Here is an 18,804-nt window from a genome sequence, read left to right as displayed (position 1 = left end):
CACCACCACCACCACCACCACCACCACCACCAATAATAATTGACAGAAGACAGAAGATAAAGGTGTAAAAAAAGGTATATGAAAGAATGTGGGCAAAAAGCTTTGCAACAAAAGACAAAAACTCTTTAAAATTTTGCTTTAAGAAGATACAGTTAAGGGGCAGGTAGGTGGTTTAATGGATACACCAATAAACCTGGAGACAGGAGGTCTTGGGCTCAAATCTGGTCTCAGATACTTCCTTGTTATGTGATGATCCTGGGCAAATCACTTACCCAATCACCTAACCCTTACTGCTCTTCTTTGGAACCAATACTTAATGTTTCTAAGACAGATGGTAAGGGTTAAAGAAAAAGAATATACAGTTAAGTTATTAATACTTGGAAGGCTGAGGCTGATTGAGTTTGGGAGTTCTGAGCTATGGCAGGGTTAAAACCAATTGGTTGTCTGAACTAAGTCTTGGACCAATATGGTGAACCCCAAGGAAGAGAGAACAATCATGTCCTCTAAGGAGGAGTGAAGTGAACCAGTCCCAGCCAGAATAAGAGATCAGGTCAGAATTTCAATGCTGCTGCACTTCCAAACTGAATGAGACTTCATTAAAAAAAAGCATACACAGGAATTGTAACAATACCTTATCCATGCAATGTGTTTGCTTGAGCTATTTCAGAATGTTTTAGGAATCGCCATTCTGGGAATCTTAGAAGTACTACTACTGGACTGTGAGGCATGTGAGGTCAGAGATGGGGAGTTGATCTCTATATCTTTTCCAGTGCTTCTCACATCATTCTGCACATATGAAGTGCTTAATAAATGTTTGCTTAGTTGAATTGAATAGATAATGCATGTATGCTGATTCTTTTTATATTCTTGGAGCCTTTAGAATTTTTTTTTTTGCCAGTGAGATACTATTGAGTTTGCATGACTTGTTTCCCTAAAATCATAAGATCTAGCAAGATCATTTCTTTTTTTCCCTTCACAGATCCCAAAGTCCTATAAGATGCAATAATTTTCTATTTCCTGGAAGGGCATTGCTTTTGATCATTTTTTTTTTAATACCGAGGGATTTATTTTTGGGAACACACCACAATGGAAGGAATGTAGGATTATTTTGAAGACCTATTTTTGGCTCTGCTACTCATCATTACCTGGATGACTTTTGGTAAGTGACTTCAATTTCTTTGGTTCTTAGTTTCTTCATTAGTACAAAGAGATTCCCTGGAGATGCTCTAGAGTATCTTCTAGCACCAAATACTTAAATCCTATGAAAACTTGAAAAGAAAGGTATTTTAACATTTTGTTGTCTTATAGACATTGGGTCCTGGATAAGAATTTGCATAATATAGATGAGCCAGCATAAACATCAGGAAGATCTGGGTTCAAATCCAGATTCTGTAATACACTGGCAAGCCACTTAGCCTCTCAGTGCCCAGGCCAACTTTATATAACTATTAATAGTAGATCAGATGCTAATCTACATTGAGAGAGGAGATTTCCCCAGAAGTTCTCTATACCAGTAAAATCACAAGTCTAGTCTTCATCCCCTCCCACCAAAAAGAGCCCAATATTAAAAAAAAAATCTAAGTAAGGGCTTGGTCAAATCATTTAATTTCTCTGTGCCTCAGTTTCCTCCTCAGCAAAATAAAGGAGTTAGATAAGATGGCTTGTGAGGAAATTTCTGAGTCTATATGATCTTGTGATCATATGACGACTCAGGAAACTATTTTCTGAAGTATTGTCCTGGAAATTTGAGAAGCCTATGCCAACATATGAGAATGATAGTATCTTACAATTTTTATTGGTAACTGTTGAATATTTTTGCTTGTTTGTTTCGTTTTTCCAGGCAGGAACTCCTTGGCTCTAGGATGAAGACTGGGTCTTGTTGAGCTGATTAATGACTTTATATCAGTACTTCCTATCTTGGTTACTGACGCCAGTTTGGAGCAAATCCAAGATCCTGCCTGCAATCTTTCAGTGGATATGCACTGTAAATATTTAAAAAAAGTATGAGAATAATTTCCTCAGATAAACTAAAAATTTCTAATATTGTCAAATATTATAGAACTTCAGAGTGTAAATTTACTTTTATGACAGGAATTTTCTTTCATTTGACTCTTCCATTGGATTTGGATTTGGTCCAGTATTGTCTGGCACATTTGTCTGGCATATCTACTGCAAAGTGCTTTACAGTTATGTTTATTAGTTATTCCTGACAGCCATGATGTGAACTTGGCTAATAATATTCTCTCCATTTTGCAGATGAAGATACTGAGGTAAAGTGTAATTAATCAAGTCAAAATAAATATCCCGATTCATTTTTAACCCCAAAAGTAGAGGGTAATGGTCTCCAGTAAAAATATCTAATTGTCTGATTCTTTCTACCACACACGGTTACTGGAGCCTCAAAGACTGTTATTAAGAAAAATAGCATGTGTTCTGGGGGTAGAATGGGGACAATAGTGTATCTTTACACACACTTTAGCTTTGATCTGGTCTTGAAAACCAAATATAAATACAGTTAGTTTTTGTATGTTACTAGAATAAATATTTTTATTTTGAATTTTGAAAAAATATTTTATTTTCCCAATTATATGTAATAATAATTTCCAACATATGATTTCTGAAATTATAAGAGCCAAATTGTCTTCCTTCCTCCTTTTCCTCCCCCCTCCCAGAGATGGTATCTAATTTGGTCTGGGTTATATATGTATCCTCATGCAAAATATATTTTCATATTTGTCGTTGTTGTGAGAATTAAATACTCATATAAAACAATCCCCTCAACCCCTCCCCCCCCAAAAAAACCCTCACAAATAAACTAAAGTGAAAAATAGAATGCTTTCATCTGCATTCTGACAACCAACAGTTTTTTTTTCCCTCTGGAAGTGGATAGCATTCTTTGTCCTAAGTCCTTCAGAATTGTCCTGGATCATTGTATTGCTGTGAGTAGCTAAGTCTTTCACAGTTGATCATGGTATGATATTGCTGTTTCTGCGTACAATAATCTTCTGATTGTCTACTTCATTCTGCATCTGTTCATTTAGGTCTTTTCCCCAGCTTTTTGAGAAATCATTCTGCTCATCATTTCATATAACACAAAAGTGTTATATCTTATCCAACAATTTGTTCAGTCATTTCTCAATTTTTGGACATCCCCCTCAATTTAGAATTCTTTGCCATCACAAAAAGAGCTGCTATAAATATTTTTGTACAAATATGTCTTTTCCCCTACTTTTTTATCTTTTTGGTATATAGACCTAAGTAGTGATATTATTGCAAGATCAAAGGGTATGCACAGATTTATGGCCCTTTGTGTGTAGGTACAAATTGCTCTCCAGAATGGTTGGATGAGTTCACAACTCCACCAACAATGCATTAGTGTCCCAATTGTCCCACAATCTCCTCAAATATTTATCATTTTCTTTTACTGTCATAGTGATTAATCTGATAGGTGTGAGGTGGTATCTCAGAGTTGTTTTGCATTTCTCTAATCTAATTCAGAACATTTTTTTCATATGATTATTGATTGCTTTGATTTCTTCATCTGAAAACTTGTTCATGTTCTTTGACCATTTTTCAATTAGGGAATGAATTGTGCTCTTATAAATTTGACTCAGTTCTTGATATATTTGATAAATGAGAGCTTTATCATAAATTTGCTATAATAATTTTTTCCATCAGTTTCTTGTTTCCCTTCTTATCTTGGTTATATTGGTTTTGTTTCTACAAAACCTTTTAAATTTAATATAATCAAGATTGTTCATTTGTAATGTGCTCTATCTCTTGTTTGGTTGTAAATTCTTCTCTTATCCAGAGATCTGACAGATAAACTATTCCATGCCCCCCCTAATTTTCTTATGGTATCACCCTTTATGTCTAAGTCATATAACTGTTTTGCCCTTATCTTGGTATAGGGTGTGAGATATTGGTCTATACCTGGTTTCTGCCATATAGTTTTCTAGTTTTTTTTAGCAGTTTTTGTCAAACAGTGAATTCTTATCCTGAAAGCTGGGATCTTTGGGTTTCTCAAATACTAGATTGCTATGATCATTTACCACTGAATTTTGTATATCATATCTATTCCACTGATTCACCATTCTATTTCTTAGTCAGTGCCAGATTGTTTTGATAACTACTGCTTTATAGTACAGTTTGAGATCTGGTACTCCTGGGCCACCTTCCTTCGCAGTTTTTTTGATTAATTCCCTTGATATTCTTGACCCTTTGTTCTTCCAGATGAATCTTGTTATTATTTTTTCTGGTTATATAAAATAAATTTTTGGTGGTTTGGTATGGCACTGAATAAGTAAATTAATTTAGGTAGAATTGTTATTTTTATTATAATAGCTTGACTTACTCATAAGCAATTCATATTTTTCCAATTATTTAGATCTGATTTTATTTGTGTAGAAAAGGATGCTTTGTAATTGTGCTCATATAATTTTTGTGTTTGTCATGGCAAATAGATTCCCACGTATTTTACACTGTCTGGAATTATTTTAAATATAATTTCTCTTCCTATCTCTTTTTTGCTGGACTTTGTTGGTAATATGTAGAAATGTTGATGATTTGTGTGTTTTTTTTGTATTCTTCAATCTTGCTAAAGTTAATAATTATTTCAGCTAGTTTTTAGATGATTCTCTAGTATTCTCTAACCATCATATCAGCTGCAAAGAGTGATAGTTTAGTTTCCTCATTTCCTACTTTAATTCCTTCAATTTGTCTTTTTTTATTGCTAAAGGTAGCATTTTAGTACACTATTAAATAATAATGGTAATAATGGGTATTGTTGCTTTAAATCTGATTTTATTGGGAAGACTTCTAGTTTATCCCCATTATAGGAGATATGGTTTTTAGGCAGAAACTACTTATCATTTTAAGGAAAGACCCACTTACTCCTGTGCTTTCTAGTATTTTAATAGGAATGGCTATTGTATTTTCACAGACTGCTTTTTCTCCATCTTGTGAGAGGAACATATGACTTCTGTTAGTGTTGTTATTGATATGTTCAACTATGCTGATAGTTTTCCTAGTATTAAACCAATCCTGGATTCTTGGTATAAATCCCATCTGGTCATAGTAAATGATACTTGTGATATATTGCTGTGGTGTCCTTGCTAGTATTATATTAATTTTTTGTACCTTATGTCCTTTAAGGAAATTGGTACATAATTTTCTTTTCATTTTTCCTCTTTCTGGCATAGGTAAGAGTATTATATTTGAGTCATGAAAATAATTTGGTAGGATTCCTTCTCTGCCTATTTCCCTAGTAGTTTATATAATATTTTGATTAGTTATTCTTTAATGTTTGAGATAATTCATCTGTGAATCCATCTGGCTATAGGGATTTTTTCTTAGAGAGTTCTTTGATGGATTGTTCAATTTCTTTTTCTGATATAGGATTATTTAAGTATTTTGTTTCCTTTTTAAAAATCTGGGCAATTTATATTTTTGTAAATTATCATCTATTTCACTTTGATTGCCAGATTTATTGGCATGTAATTGGGCAAAATATTACCCAGATTGCTTTAATTTCCTCTTCAATGATGGTGAATCCACCCTTTTCATTTTTGATACCGATTATTTGATTTTCTTCTTTTAATACAATTAGATTAATGAATTCTCTATATATCTTACTACTTTTTTTCATAAAACCAACTCCCACCCTTATTTATTAGTGCAACGGTTTTCTTATTTTCAATTTTATCAATCCCTCCTTTGATTTTCAAGATTTCCAATTTGGTGCTTAATTGAAGATTTTAAATTTATTCTTTTTCTAGGTTTTTCTAGTTGCATGCTTAATTTATTGATCTGCCTTTTCCCTATTTTATTTATGTAAACATTTTGACCCAAGTCCTGCTTTGGCTGCATCCCATGAATTTTGATATATTGTATCCTCCTTTTATTCTATCCTTATATTCCCTTTATTGAAATGATTGATTGTTTCTATGATTCGTTCTTTCACCAACACTTTAAAAAAATTAGATTAGTTTCCAATGAATTTTTAATTTGTCTTTCCAGGGACCCTTATTGGTTATAATTTTTATCACATCATGATCAGAAAAGATACATTTATTTTTTCTGCTTTTCTTATTTTGGTTGTGAAGTACTCTAATACATGGTCAGTTTTTGTGTAGAAGTTATGCACCACTGAGAAGGTAACACATTCCATTAAATTCCCATTCAGTTTTCTCCAGAGAGCTTTTTACTTTTCTAAAATGCCATTCACCCTTTTAACTTCTTTCTTGTTTATTTTAAAATTAGATATATCTAGTTCTGAGAAGAGAAAGTTTAGCTCATCCACTAGTAGAGTTTTACGGAATATTTCTCCCTGTAGCTCATTTAATTTTTCCTTTAAAATTTGGAGGCTAAACCATTTGGTGCATATATGTTTAATATTGATATTACCTCATTGTTTATGGTTTCTTTTATCAAGATGTAATTTCTTTCCTTAATTTTTTTGCTTAAGCTTTGTCTGCAATTATGACTGCTACTCCAGCTTTTTTTCTCCTTCAATTAAAGAACAATAAATTCTGCTCCCATCCCTTACCTTCACTCTGTGTGTGTCTGCCTGCTTCAGATGTGTTTCTTGTAAACAACATATCATAGGAATCTGGCTTTTAATTCACTCTGCTATTTGCTTCTGTTTTATGGATGAGTTCATCCCATTTACATTAACACGTGATTACTATCTGTGTATTCCCTTCTATCTTATTTTCCCACATTTATCCTGCTTTCTCCATCCTTTCACGATGTCCTTCCTCCCAAGTGTTTTTTCTTTTAACCACTGCCTCTTCAACTTCACCTTCCCTTCTATTACTACACTCCCCACCACCACTGGTTACCTTTTCTTATATTCCTCCTACTCTCTATAGGGCAAGATAGATTTTTATACTCAAATGAGTTTAATTGTTATTCCCTATTTGAGACAATTCTGCTGAGAATAAGGCTTAAGCACTGCCCATCACCACCCTCAGCCTCCCCTCCAGCATAATAGTTTTATTGCACTTCAGTAGGTCATATAATTTACCCCATTCTACCTCTCACTCTTCCCTTTTCTCTCAGTGAAATTTTCTTTTTTTCCTCTTTTTTATATCCTGTCATCCTAATCAACTTATTTCTGCACCCTCTGTGTATATCCTTCTAATTGCCCTAATAATGCTAAAAAGTTTAAGAACTACAAGTATAATATATAGAAATTTAAAGTTTGACCTTATTGAATTCTTTAAAATTTCTCCTCTTTGTTCAGCTTTTTAAGATTCCCTTGAATCTTGTATATGAACTCCAGATTTTCTGTTTAGGTCTGTCTTTTCATCAGGAGTTCTTAGAAATCTTCTATTTTACTAAGTGACTATTCCCCCTCCCCACTCCTCTTAAGGATTATATTCAGTTTTGCTAAGTAGATTGTTGTAAACCTAATCCCTTTGCCTTCCAGAATATTATATTCAAAGTCCTTCAATGTAGAAGCTGCTAAGTCCTGTGTAATACTGACTGTGGCTCCATGATATTTGTGGTGCCATGAATTTCTTTTTGGCTATTTGCAGTATGTTCTCCTTAGCCTGGGAGCTCTGGAAGTTGGTTATAGTATTCCTTAGAATTGTTTGGGGGCTTATTTCAGTAGATGATAGTAGGTTCTTCCTATTTCTATTTTATCCTCTTATTCAAGAATATCAGGACAATTTCCTTTGATAATTTCTTATAACATGATGTCTTTTTATTTTTTAATTATTGTTTTCAGGTCATCTAATAATTTTTAAACCATTTGCCCTAGATTTATTTTCCAGGTCAATTGTTTTTTCCCCAATAAGACATTTTATATTTTCTTCTATTTTTTTCATTCTTTTAATTTTGTTTTATTGTTTCTTAGTGTCTCATGAAGTCATTAATTTCCACTGGTCCAATTCCAATTTTTAAGAATTACTTTCCTCAATGAGTTTTTGAACCTTTTTTTTTAATTTGTCCAATTCTACTCTTTGAGGTATTATTTTCTTCAGTATTTTTTGTGACCTTTTCCCCCAAGGTGTTGACTCTTGCATTGCTTTTATTTCTTTTCCCCACATTTCCTATTCCTCTCTTTTAAATGTATCAATTTCTCAATATTTTTTGTGCCTCTTTTAACAAGCTATTGATTTTTTTCATTGTTTTCCTCTATTATCCTCATTTCTTTTTTCAAATTTTCTTCTATTTTGTATTTGATTTTTAAAATACTTTCTGAGCTCTTCCATTAATTCTTTTTGGTGTTAAGAATAATTAATATTTTTCTTGTAACCTTTTGATACAGCAGTATTGACTTTGTTGTCTTCTGATTTTGAAATTTCCCTGTCAACAAAATAACTTTCTATGTTGAATTTCTTTTTTGTTGTTGTTTGCTCATTTTTCTATCTTTTTCTTTTCTTTTAATTTGTAAAATTGTTAAAGTTGGGCTCTGTAACTGTGGCAAAGAGGAACACTGTTCCAAGCTTCATGTTCTTTTTTGTAGCTGCCTTTAGAGCTGGTACTCAGGATCTAACTACTTTCAGTTCTTTCAAGGAGGCATTTTAATGGGAAAAGTATAGAGATAAGGATAAGATTTAAAAGAAGTGGAAGGTAGTCTTTAAGGAACATGCTAGGAACTCTAGAGAAAGGATTTTAGCAGAGGAGGCACAGTTTGGAAGGGACAACTGTAAGAGTGAGTGACTTCCTGTGATAGGAAGAAACTCTTTCTGTCCTGAAGGGAGGAGAGAAGGCTGGTTTGTCAGAGCTTGTCTACCTCAGCCTGTCTGTGAAGCAGGAAAAACCCTAAAATCATCTTGGGAGGTTCTCTGTTTAACTGAAGAACATCAGGCAAAGGATCTGACTATACCTACTGTGCTTTTAAGGTTTTGCCTAACATCCTGTCAGGTTGGCTTTGAGGTTTTACCTCAGGGGTCAGACCCACTGAGGTGGACTTAGCATTTTAAGAGCAACAGCTTTTGAACTCAACCAAACCAACTACTGAGGGTCATAGATAGGCAGCTTATCCAGCTCTTTTTGGTGAACACCTAGGTAGAAATAGGGAGCTGGTAAGTTAGTTTGAAGAATGGAAGACTCCCTCTTGTGAGGGACGTAGATTGTGGTGGGTTGGATAGCTACATCCTTTAGAGTCAGGGACACCTTGTTTTGATCCTCAGTTTGCACCATCTCTGAATAAATAGAGACACTGATTTTATATAATATATATATACACATATATTTTATATAAGGTGTTTTGTGACTGGCTCAGTGAGAGAAAGTGATTCCGCTTTACTCTCACTAACAGGGGCTAGAATACCCAGAGACCATAGCTGGGTATTTAGGGAGTTCTCTAAGTGGAAACTACATCTATCCACTTGAGTTCTCCTATTAGTCTTCTGGGTTATTAGCTACATTATGTTTTTTTAGTATGATGTAAGGAGAGGTATGTTTAATACTCTTCCCGTTTAATACTCTTAATACTCTTATTTTGGTCTGTGAGTACTCCAAGCACCCTTTCCTGCCTTGGTACTATGATCAGCGTCTCCTCTTCCCCTTTGGCCACAAGTGCTGGTGTCTGCTAATAAGGGGCTCCTTCTTACCCTGAGATGGTGTCCCTTGATTGGGACCTGGTTCTTCATATGGGAAATGCAACAAGAATCTTGTTCCAAGAGCCAGCAAAAGGAATCCTAAATCACCTTCTGAGCAGTTGTCTGACCCCCCTTACTGTCTGTGGCTAAGAGTTCTGGAAGTCTTTGCTTTTGTTTCAGTTGGGATCTACTGTGGTACACTATGCTCTGCTTCCATCCTGGTGCACTAGATCCCTCCTGCTGGCCTTGTAATCTGTTTTGGGCTAAAAATTTACTTTCCTTATCATTGTCATGCTATTCCAGAATTCATTTTTAGACATTATATGATAGCTTTTTGGAGAGTAATTTTGTAGAGATCATATGGGTCTGTGTACCTGCTTTGTCATCTTGGTTCTGCCCCTCCCTTATTGCTTTCTTACTTGTTTTTTGAAATCCTTTTTAAGCTCTTCCAGGGTTTGAGACAAATTTTAATTTTTCTTTGAAGTTTTACATGCAGCTGCTTTGATCTCATTGACCTCTTCTTAGTTTGTACCTTGTTCTTCCTTATTTCCATAATAATTTTCTATGGTTAGGTGTGTGTATATGTGTGTGTGTGTGTGTGTGTGTGTGTGTGTGTGTATGTGGGTGCATGTGTGTTTGGTCATTTCCTAGCCTTTTTTTCCTTTTATTTTTATCTTAAAGGTGGTCTTTGTTCTCAGAGTAGAGAGAGAACTTTCTTAAACTTCAGTTTTTCCTTGCATCTATTCTCAGCTTTAATTTTGTGTTTCTGCAAGTTTCAGTTCTTCCAAGGTGATATGAGAGTTCTGGAAGCCACCTGTACTGCTGATTCAGGCTCTCTCAGGGCCTGCTGATGACATGAAGGACCCAACATACTGTTACACTGGGGATTGGGGCCTCACCTTGGGGCTTGGGCAGGCTTGGGGCCTCACCCATGGCTTACACTGGGCCAGGCACACCGGACACTGCCTTACGCTGGGGCTTGGTGCCTTACTGTAGGCTTATGCTAGGGTTTGGAACTTTAAGAGTTGGATGTGGGAGTGCACTGCTGTTGGCTTACAAAGGATCTTGGAATCTTGATGTTGGCTTGGACCTGGTTTCAGAACTTTGAGTAGTGTGGGTAGGGTGGGGCCATGTTGTTGGCTTGTTTCTGTGCTCCTTCTTGTGGTCTTCTATGGGGTGTGCTCCCTTCTCACTCCTGTGAAATAAACTCTCTATGCCTAGCTTCTGAGTTGTTTTCTTTAGGAAAATTGCCTCACTTTGTCTCTTTGTTGGTTCTGCCACTCTGGTATTCATTTTGAAGTTTTAATTTAAGTTTGGTTAGAGAGGATTCTTAAAAAGATTCTAGCCTTCTGTGCCTGTATTCCACCATTGTTGCCTCGAAGCTCTATTTTAAATTAATAAAAGTAATGACATCATTGAATAAAAATAAGGACTCAAAGATAATTCAGTAAATTGATTGAATGAATATGGTGTCAGTTACTGTTGTATTGGCAACACCACTGGTTGTTTGAATTTATAAGTTTCCTACAGATTTCTGTTACTGTGATATGCCATGGCTTTTCTTTGGAGAGAAGGGTTGAGATTCAGAACTGTAATTTCATCTAAAGAGCAAATTCCTAGTGTGGAAATTCTCCCCATCAGAGAAGATATGCTTTAACTCATTCTTTTACAGAGTTGCTTGGGACACTGGAAAGTCAAACGACTTCTCTAGAGTGATACAGCCAGGACAAGACTGTCAGGGGCAAGACATGAACGAATCCAGTCTGATGTGAAGGCTAGTCCATGCACTCATTATCCTATGCTAGCTTTTTGGCTATAACCATAGAGTATATATATATATATATATATATATATATATATATATATATATATATAAATATATGTGTGTGTGTGTGTATATGTATATAAACATGAATATTTATACATACATGGGTAGATTTCTGTGTACGTGTGATATTTCTCTCCCTCTTTTTCCATTGCCATGCCATAAGAACAGGACCACAGAGCTTGGACAGAGGACTCTAGTGGCTGTTTATTCCTGGAAATCTGAAAGGATCAAAGAATTTGAGAGAAGATGGCAAGCTGCTAGTGTTAGTTTAGATGTAATGGGGGAAATGGAATCCAGTGAAGCATAGATAGAAATCATTGGATTATATTAGGTTAGAAATTAGTATTCTATTTGTGAGATGAAACAAAGACTATAAATAGCTGCATTCAAACTGCTACCTTTTTTCATTGAAGTTGAAAAGACATCCTCAAGCAATACTAGTAATTTTGGAGAGAATAACCAAATCACTCTAGTTTCTCACAGCTGGTGATTTATCTCTTAAGTCATTTAATCCCCCATTTAATATTTTTGAAAATTCCCAGTGGTGCAAAGAAAGCAAATTGATCACATATGTACAAGTACACACATGTATATGCATACCTGTATATGGGCTTGTAATATGTGTGTGTATGTGCATATGTATATTTACATGTGCATATATGTGTACATGTATATACTTATATTTATATACATAAATATATATTTATATAAACAGGGTATATTGAGCATGACAAACAAATTGAGAAGTAAGGGGATTATTCCTTAAATGCCCACATTTCTGAGACAAAAGTCTATTTTTGCTTAAATTGTATCAATAATTATCCCATTTTTCTTTGTAAATAATAGTCTAAAGGAAAAGAGGTGGAATCTTTTGACAAATTCTGAGATACAGTGTTTCTAAATAGTGTATGTTTATATTCTCTAGAATTAAAACTATGCCCATCAGTTGCTGTTATTCTGAAAATAAAAGGATTCAGATTAAATGAAAACTCTTTAAGAATCCTTATAGATTTGCCCAGTCCTGCCTGGGCTGTAATTGTCATCGCATTGTGTTGATCTACTACTTTTCATAGGTTATGTAATGCAATCTTTCTGTATCTCTAAAAATTTGCATTTCCTGGTGATTGATACACTCTGTGCTATGGAGTTGATATTCTTTCTGTATAACACAGGTGCATGATGAATCTCCATTTGAGGAACTCTGTTATTTACTGCCAAGATTATTTCATAAATTCAGTTTTGTACCCCTAATTCAGAATCATATGCTTTGAACCATGAGCATCCTGTTATTAAATCTCACATTTCTCAAGAAAACAGAGCTTCACTAAAAGACACATTTAATAGATTGGCTTTATTCCACTACCTAAGTGTGTGAAGTATTGTTTTATTATACATTAAGAAATGTGATTATGTGTGATGATGTTTTCTGATCATGTCAACAGATGAGTACCGCCTTTCATTTCCAGCTTTAATCTGGATGTAGATCACTTTTAGTCTTTTGGGGAATTTGCTAATAAGGTTTGGAAAATATTTCAAGTCTACAGTTGTAGGGAAAAAGTTTAAAATTGGGGAACAGATGAGTGTGAAAATCCACTCTGAGTGGGAGCTGCCAAACACTATGATAATACTATAACATTTAACTAGGTTACTTAGTTCATTTGATTTATGAAAACTAAAGAAACCACCCCCAGTTTTCCTGCTAGGTAATGCTTTTATGCTTTCATGACTGTTGTCTGATTCTGTCTTTTAAAGTTCAGAAATGAATATTACAAGATGAACCCTAAATATTGAGGAGCACAAGCTCCATGAAACTATAATGATGAAGATTTTCAAGGTTCATATGGAGAAGAGAGCAGAAACTCAAGATCTGACTCATGCTTAAATACAACTTTCTTCATGAAGTCTTCCCTGATTTCACTTCTTCAACTTTGGAAATGAGGATACCCTAAAATTCACTTTTAAAACAGTCCATAGTGTCATCGATTTATATAGAGATGGAAAGGATCTCAGAGGCCATCTAGTTCCATCTCTTTATTTTACAGATGAGGAAGCTGAACCCATGTATATTCATTTTGATTTATAGCTATTTGTGTACAAATCCTATCTCCTTTACTGAATGCTAAAGATTCTTTAAGATAGAAATTATTTATTCTTGTTTTGCCAGCTATAGGTTATCTAGCAGAGTACTTTGCACATTCCTCTACCCACTTCTCACCACCTGACTCGGAGCTTTATCAATTTACAGAATTCCCTCAGCAACGACTCAACAACTTTACAGAGAAAAGCTTGTAGCCTTGAGTAGTTAATTGACTTACCTTTGGTAACACAGCCAATATGTCATAGTTGGTATGTGAACTCAGGTCTTCCTGACTTCCTGACATCAATTCACTGTTCCAACCTATCCCCTAATTAAGAGAGTATGCATGTTTGAAAGTTTATTGCACATGCTATAGTTTTGTAAGTTTGGAAAGGGAGAAAATGTCCAGGGGATGGGAGTATGGAGTGGAGAGTCATAGGGAAGTCTCTGATAATTCTCATAGAATATATGGAATATAGAATATAGAATTTCTAACTGAAGTATTGCTTCCCAGATAGGAGCATGAAGTCTGCCCACTAAAGAGCTTGTCTTTGTTAAGTCTGAAAGCCAGGAATTTGCAAGAGAGATGAAAGCTCCTCTCATTGCTTCAGTCTAAATATGTTGTTCAATCATTTCAGTCATATCTGACTCCTCATGATCCCATTTGGGTTTTTTTGGCAAAGAATCTGGAGTGGTTTGCTATTTACTTATCCAGCTCATTTTATAGATGAGAGAAGAGAAGCAAACAGGGTGAAGTGACTCACCCAGGATCATATAGCTAGTAAGTATCTGAAGTCAGATTTCACCTAAGGAACATGATTTTTTTTTATTTGAGACTGTGCTCTATTAACTGTGACACACACATCAGTACACAGTCTCTAATTTTGTCAAGAAGGGAGGAGACATCTTAAAGTCTCTAAGGTTTTGGATATAATGCAGATCACCACATTGTTTTTAATCCCTTCTTTTTCCTTTTTCTCACCTCTCATCTTCCTTCCAGCTTTTCCAGGAACATTTTCATGTGATACTTTAACATTTTTTGGAGACATAGTACAGAGATATTTTCTGTTTATCCAGTCAATATTCTGCCCCCAAAATTGAGGAACTCTGGTCCCTTACATTGATAAGACATGTTATGCTTTGTATAAATTTTCTCTTAGAATAGTTAAATTAAAATATCAATATAGAATGTCTCAAAATCCATGATATCTGTCCATATAAAAGAATTACTCAAAGAGTAATTAAAAGAAAAGTAATGGGGGCAGCTGAGTGGCTCAGTGGATTGATAGCCAGACCTAGATATGGGAGGTCCTAGGTTTGAATTTGACCTCAGCCACTTCCTAGCTGTGTGACCCTGGGCAAGTCACTTAATCCTCATTGCCTAGCCCTTACCACTTCTCTTCCTTGGAACCAATACACAATATTGATTCTAAGACAGAAGGTAAAGGTAAAAAAAAAGAAGGAATTCCATAAAGTACAGTAGTCTTTTTCATTTTATGGAGGTGGGCCAACATAGCATAACTAACATTGCCTTCCCTCTACCTTAATCCTAGGATTTTTCATATTTCTAACCCAGATTTAGGACATGTGAACTTGGTCTGAGAGACACTTTCCCCGCAGCATCCTTAGCAATTCCTGACCCACATCAACTCATGGAGGTTAGGTCAGCATCAGGATAATGATGGGGTGGGTTTTTGAACACCAGTGTCATTGCAGAGTAGACACATGTTAATATATAATTCTCACAAGGCATTACGATTCACTCTTCTAATTAGCCTTTTAAAAGATTCTTGTTCTTTTTCTTCCCCTATTTCCCATTCCTGACATCTTTGGGAGCACACAAGAATTTTCCCTTCCCTCTCAGTGTCTTTAACTCCCCCCAAACTAACTCTGGGGTCTGAGTCCACAAATTTGTCTCTTCAAATGGCCCCGGGGAATCTGACTAATGCCCTTCATGTTGTTGTACTTCAAAGATTAGGGATGTGTCTCAAACATTCCTAGATTCCTTTTGAGAGCCAATTATGGAGCTATCATCCATGAAATTATCTAAACCTTTCATGGACCTATTTATATTTTAGTCCTCTTTCCCCTGGGAGTTACAGTTCCTCCTTGCATTAAGACAAAAATTTCAGTAATATTTAATTTATAACCTACCTTAACCTCTCAGTTTTCCTTCCCCCCACCCACCCTGACTCCTACTAGTACTGTAGTTTAAATCTCCAGAGGACTGAACTCAACAGATTTCCTTCAATCTATCCTTTCCTGAAATGCACTTTATCAGAGTTTTCTTAAACACAGTATTTCTTAGAGTTGTAGGAGTAGAAATGTTTGTCATTGATTTTTAGTATAGTGATATTTGTTGTTATTATATTTGATTCCTCAGGTGATTATTTTTATTTATTTTTGGATCCAACCAAGGCATTCTGACTTGTTTACTCTATTCATTGGATTTTTACATGCTTATGAAGAGAGCGACTTAAGAACACTTGAAACAGAGCTCATCTCAGCTTGAAGGGCACATAATATTTTGCACCTTTTAAATACACTTAGCTTGTATTATGGCTATTTATGATGTGACCCCCTCACCCCCTCCCACTAGACTGTGAGCTCCATGATGGTAACTAAACTGCTGAAACTAAACTTTGAATCTTTACAGGTTCTGCACAGTAGATGCTTAATAAATATTTGTCCAAATTGGCTAATTTAATTGAATTTTCATTCTGTACCTGGATTAGCTTTAAAAAGATGGGGTTGAGAGAGAAAATGCCCCTCATATTCCATTTTCTCCTTAGAATTAATTTCTCATTCTTTTTGCTTTCACACTCCTCTTTATAATCTTCCACAGACTTTAATTAAAATCCTCTTCTTCCAGACTGTTAACAAAGAATTAAAATAAACTCTATTTGACATCTATGTAAAACCACATTGGATTACAGAAAAGCTGTGCATTCAGGATGGGTGATGTTTGCCATATTTTGGGCAAGTTTCATTACCTCCTCCTGCTCATGCCTTGCTAAACCCAACCCAGGATTACTCCCATCATATGCTTACTTTCCTCCTACACACGTGCTGTGATCAGAAGTGGAGGAAGTCACATAACTGCTCATTGGGTCACTATAAATCAAAGCTATCTAATCTCAACTGGACCTTTACCATAGCCAGAAACTTCTGTTACTCCTTACTAATTGATTTTCCATGCCATTCTCCTTAGTGCCTTTCCCCAAGATTCTCTTCTCTCATCAAGCCTCTCACATGGCACCACTTTATTTCATCTTCTAAATTAGACCTTTCCTAAATTTTACTGAGAAAAGTGAGACCATTAGTCATAAACATCCCATTCTCCAATTTTCTATATCTAAAAAACTTTTGACATCCTCCACCATTCTTTTATCTGTTTGCTCCAGTCTCTGATCATGAAGTGTCCTTTCTTTTTGTCAAGGCCAACTCCTTTACATGAACCATTGATCCCATTTTCTCTTTACTTCCCCAGCATACTTGGCCCACTCTTAGATTTCCCCCACCAATCTTCAATATTTCCCTTTATTCTGGCTCATTCTGCAAACACATTTATGTCTTTCCCATCTTTGAAATCTTTATAATATCAAAATAAGCCCTTCTAGTTATTATGCTAGGTCTCTGACTCTATTCTCAATGAAGTCTGGAGGGAAAAATGTCTATTCATTGTCTACATTTCCAACGAGAAGAGAAATATGCCACTTTTGGAATGCCTCAAATGATTTTATAACTAACATTGGGATTTATTCTAAAGTCTGAATTAAAGGTTGCCTAATTCTATCCCCATCTTTTTGATGACAAAGTGGAGCATTAGAGTTTATTCCACTTTTCAAAGATTACATAGAAGCTACTCAATAGCTAAATCAGGATTAGAATATAGGTCTTGAGATGATGTTAGGTAAAACACTGATGTAGGCTTGGAGAACTTGGGGTTCACCTATATGAAACTGAATTCAGGTTTCATTTTCCTAGGGATTGGCAACTTGGGAAGAAGTAATGCTTTCCCAAAGAGACAACACCAGAAAAAGGCATGAGGGAAACTGGGTCAGGGATCAGAAGTTAGAGAGTGAAATACAGCTGTTGTGTCCTTAGTATTTGTGATGGAGCAATTTGACCATTTCTAAGTCTCCCTCTGAATCTAGATGACAAAACAAAGGTACAGAGAAGTAGAGTAAGCAACCCAAGGCCACTCAGTTTATTAGTAGCAGATGTGGATGGAACTGAATCCAGATCTTTTTTCAGTAGAGCAATTTTTTTTCATTATAGTGTACTATAAAGGTACTGCAAACTTGATAACTCATGAGGGTGTGTCCTTTTATGTTAGCTTTAATTTTTTATCAGCTAAAAATGAATACTTATATTATTTGTTATATTTGGAAGATGACAGAGAAGTTTGATTGGTGGTCTCATAATTACCTTTAAGCACATGGAAGATTTGAGGGAAGATAATATGAGTTCTTGTACTTCCCAATCAGGGAATTCACTTCCCAAAAGGAAGTGAATTTTATGGATAACAATCAATCAATAAACATTTATTAAGAGTCAATTATCATATAGACTCTGTGCTTGGCCCTAGGAATAGAAAGGCAGAAATTATAGCCTTAAGGAGTTTATATTTGTTTGGAGAAGACAAGATGTGCACTAATAAGAATGCAGAAAACATATACAGAATTAATATGGCACTAGAAGCTAAAAAGATTGTGAAGGGTCTCCTGTAGGAGATTGTGCATGAGTTGAACTTTGAATCTTTGAGAGTAAAGATGCTAAGAGGTGAGGATGGAGAACATTCCATGAACGAAAAAGGCATGAAGGAAGGACAATGATAGAATATTGTAATTGTAGAATTTTAGAGGTAAAAACAATAACTGCTTCTATAGTCAGAAGATCTAGGTACAACTGTGCCTCTCATGCATACTGCTGTTGTGGCCTTGGGCCATTCTGGGGCCCAATTTTCTCATCTGTAAAAGCCAGGGATTGGATGAGATGACATCTCAAGTCCCCTTTAGTTCTAGATCTATAATCCTAAAACTTTTTGAATCCTAAGGCTTACTTAAGCAGGAATTCTCTCTATAATATCTAACCGTTTGTTAATCAGTCATTGGAATATTGCTTAATGAGATGGAATGCCATGTGTAAAGAACATAAAAAAAGATAATCTGTTTAGATCTTAGATTATGTGAATAATATACATTTCTATTTTGACATGTAATATGTAATACATATAATAATAATATGAATAATATGTAATGCCTGATAATCCTGGAAAGGTAGTTGGGAGACAGATTGTGAAGGGCTTTACAAGTCAAAGATAAAAGTTTGTATTTGAT

The 18,804-nt window shown here is 35.2% G+C and overlaps 1 long non-coding RNA gene across 2 annotated transcripts in view; it reads left to right on the top strand.

Moving 5' to 3' along the window:
• Positions 1 to 3,231, top strand: part of LOC103098743 (uncharacterized) — a 50,676-nt gene extending 47,445 nt beyond the window's left edge. The window contains exons 4-5 of one of the 2 annotated variants that reach the window (XR_462777.2): positions 980 to 1,159; positions 1,841 to 3,231. This is a non-coding gene — a long non-coding RNA (uncharacterized LOC103098743). The remainder of the gene's footprint in view (positions 1 to 979; positions 1,160 to 1,840) is intronic. The other variant, XR_001628389.2, reaches the window with a different exon arrangement.
• The last annotated feature ends 15,573 nt before the right edge of the window (positions 3,232 to 18,804 follow it).

The sequence above is a fragment of the Monodelphis domestica genome, chromosome 2 (genome assembly GCF_027887165.1).
Source record: "Monodelphis domestica isolate mMonDom1 chromosome 2, mMonDom1.pri, whole genome shotgun sequence".
Lineage (NCBI taxonomy): Eukaryota > Metazoa > Chordata > Mammalia > Didelphimorphia > Didelphidae > Monodelphis > Monodelphis domestica.
This window is presented reverse-complemented; position numbering and strand designations above follow the sequence as displayed.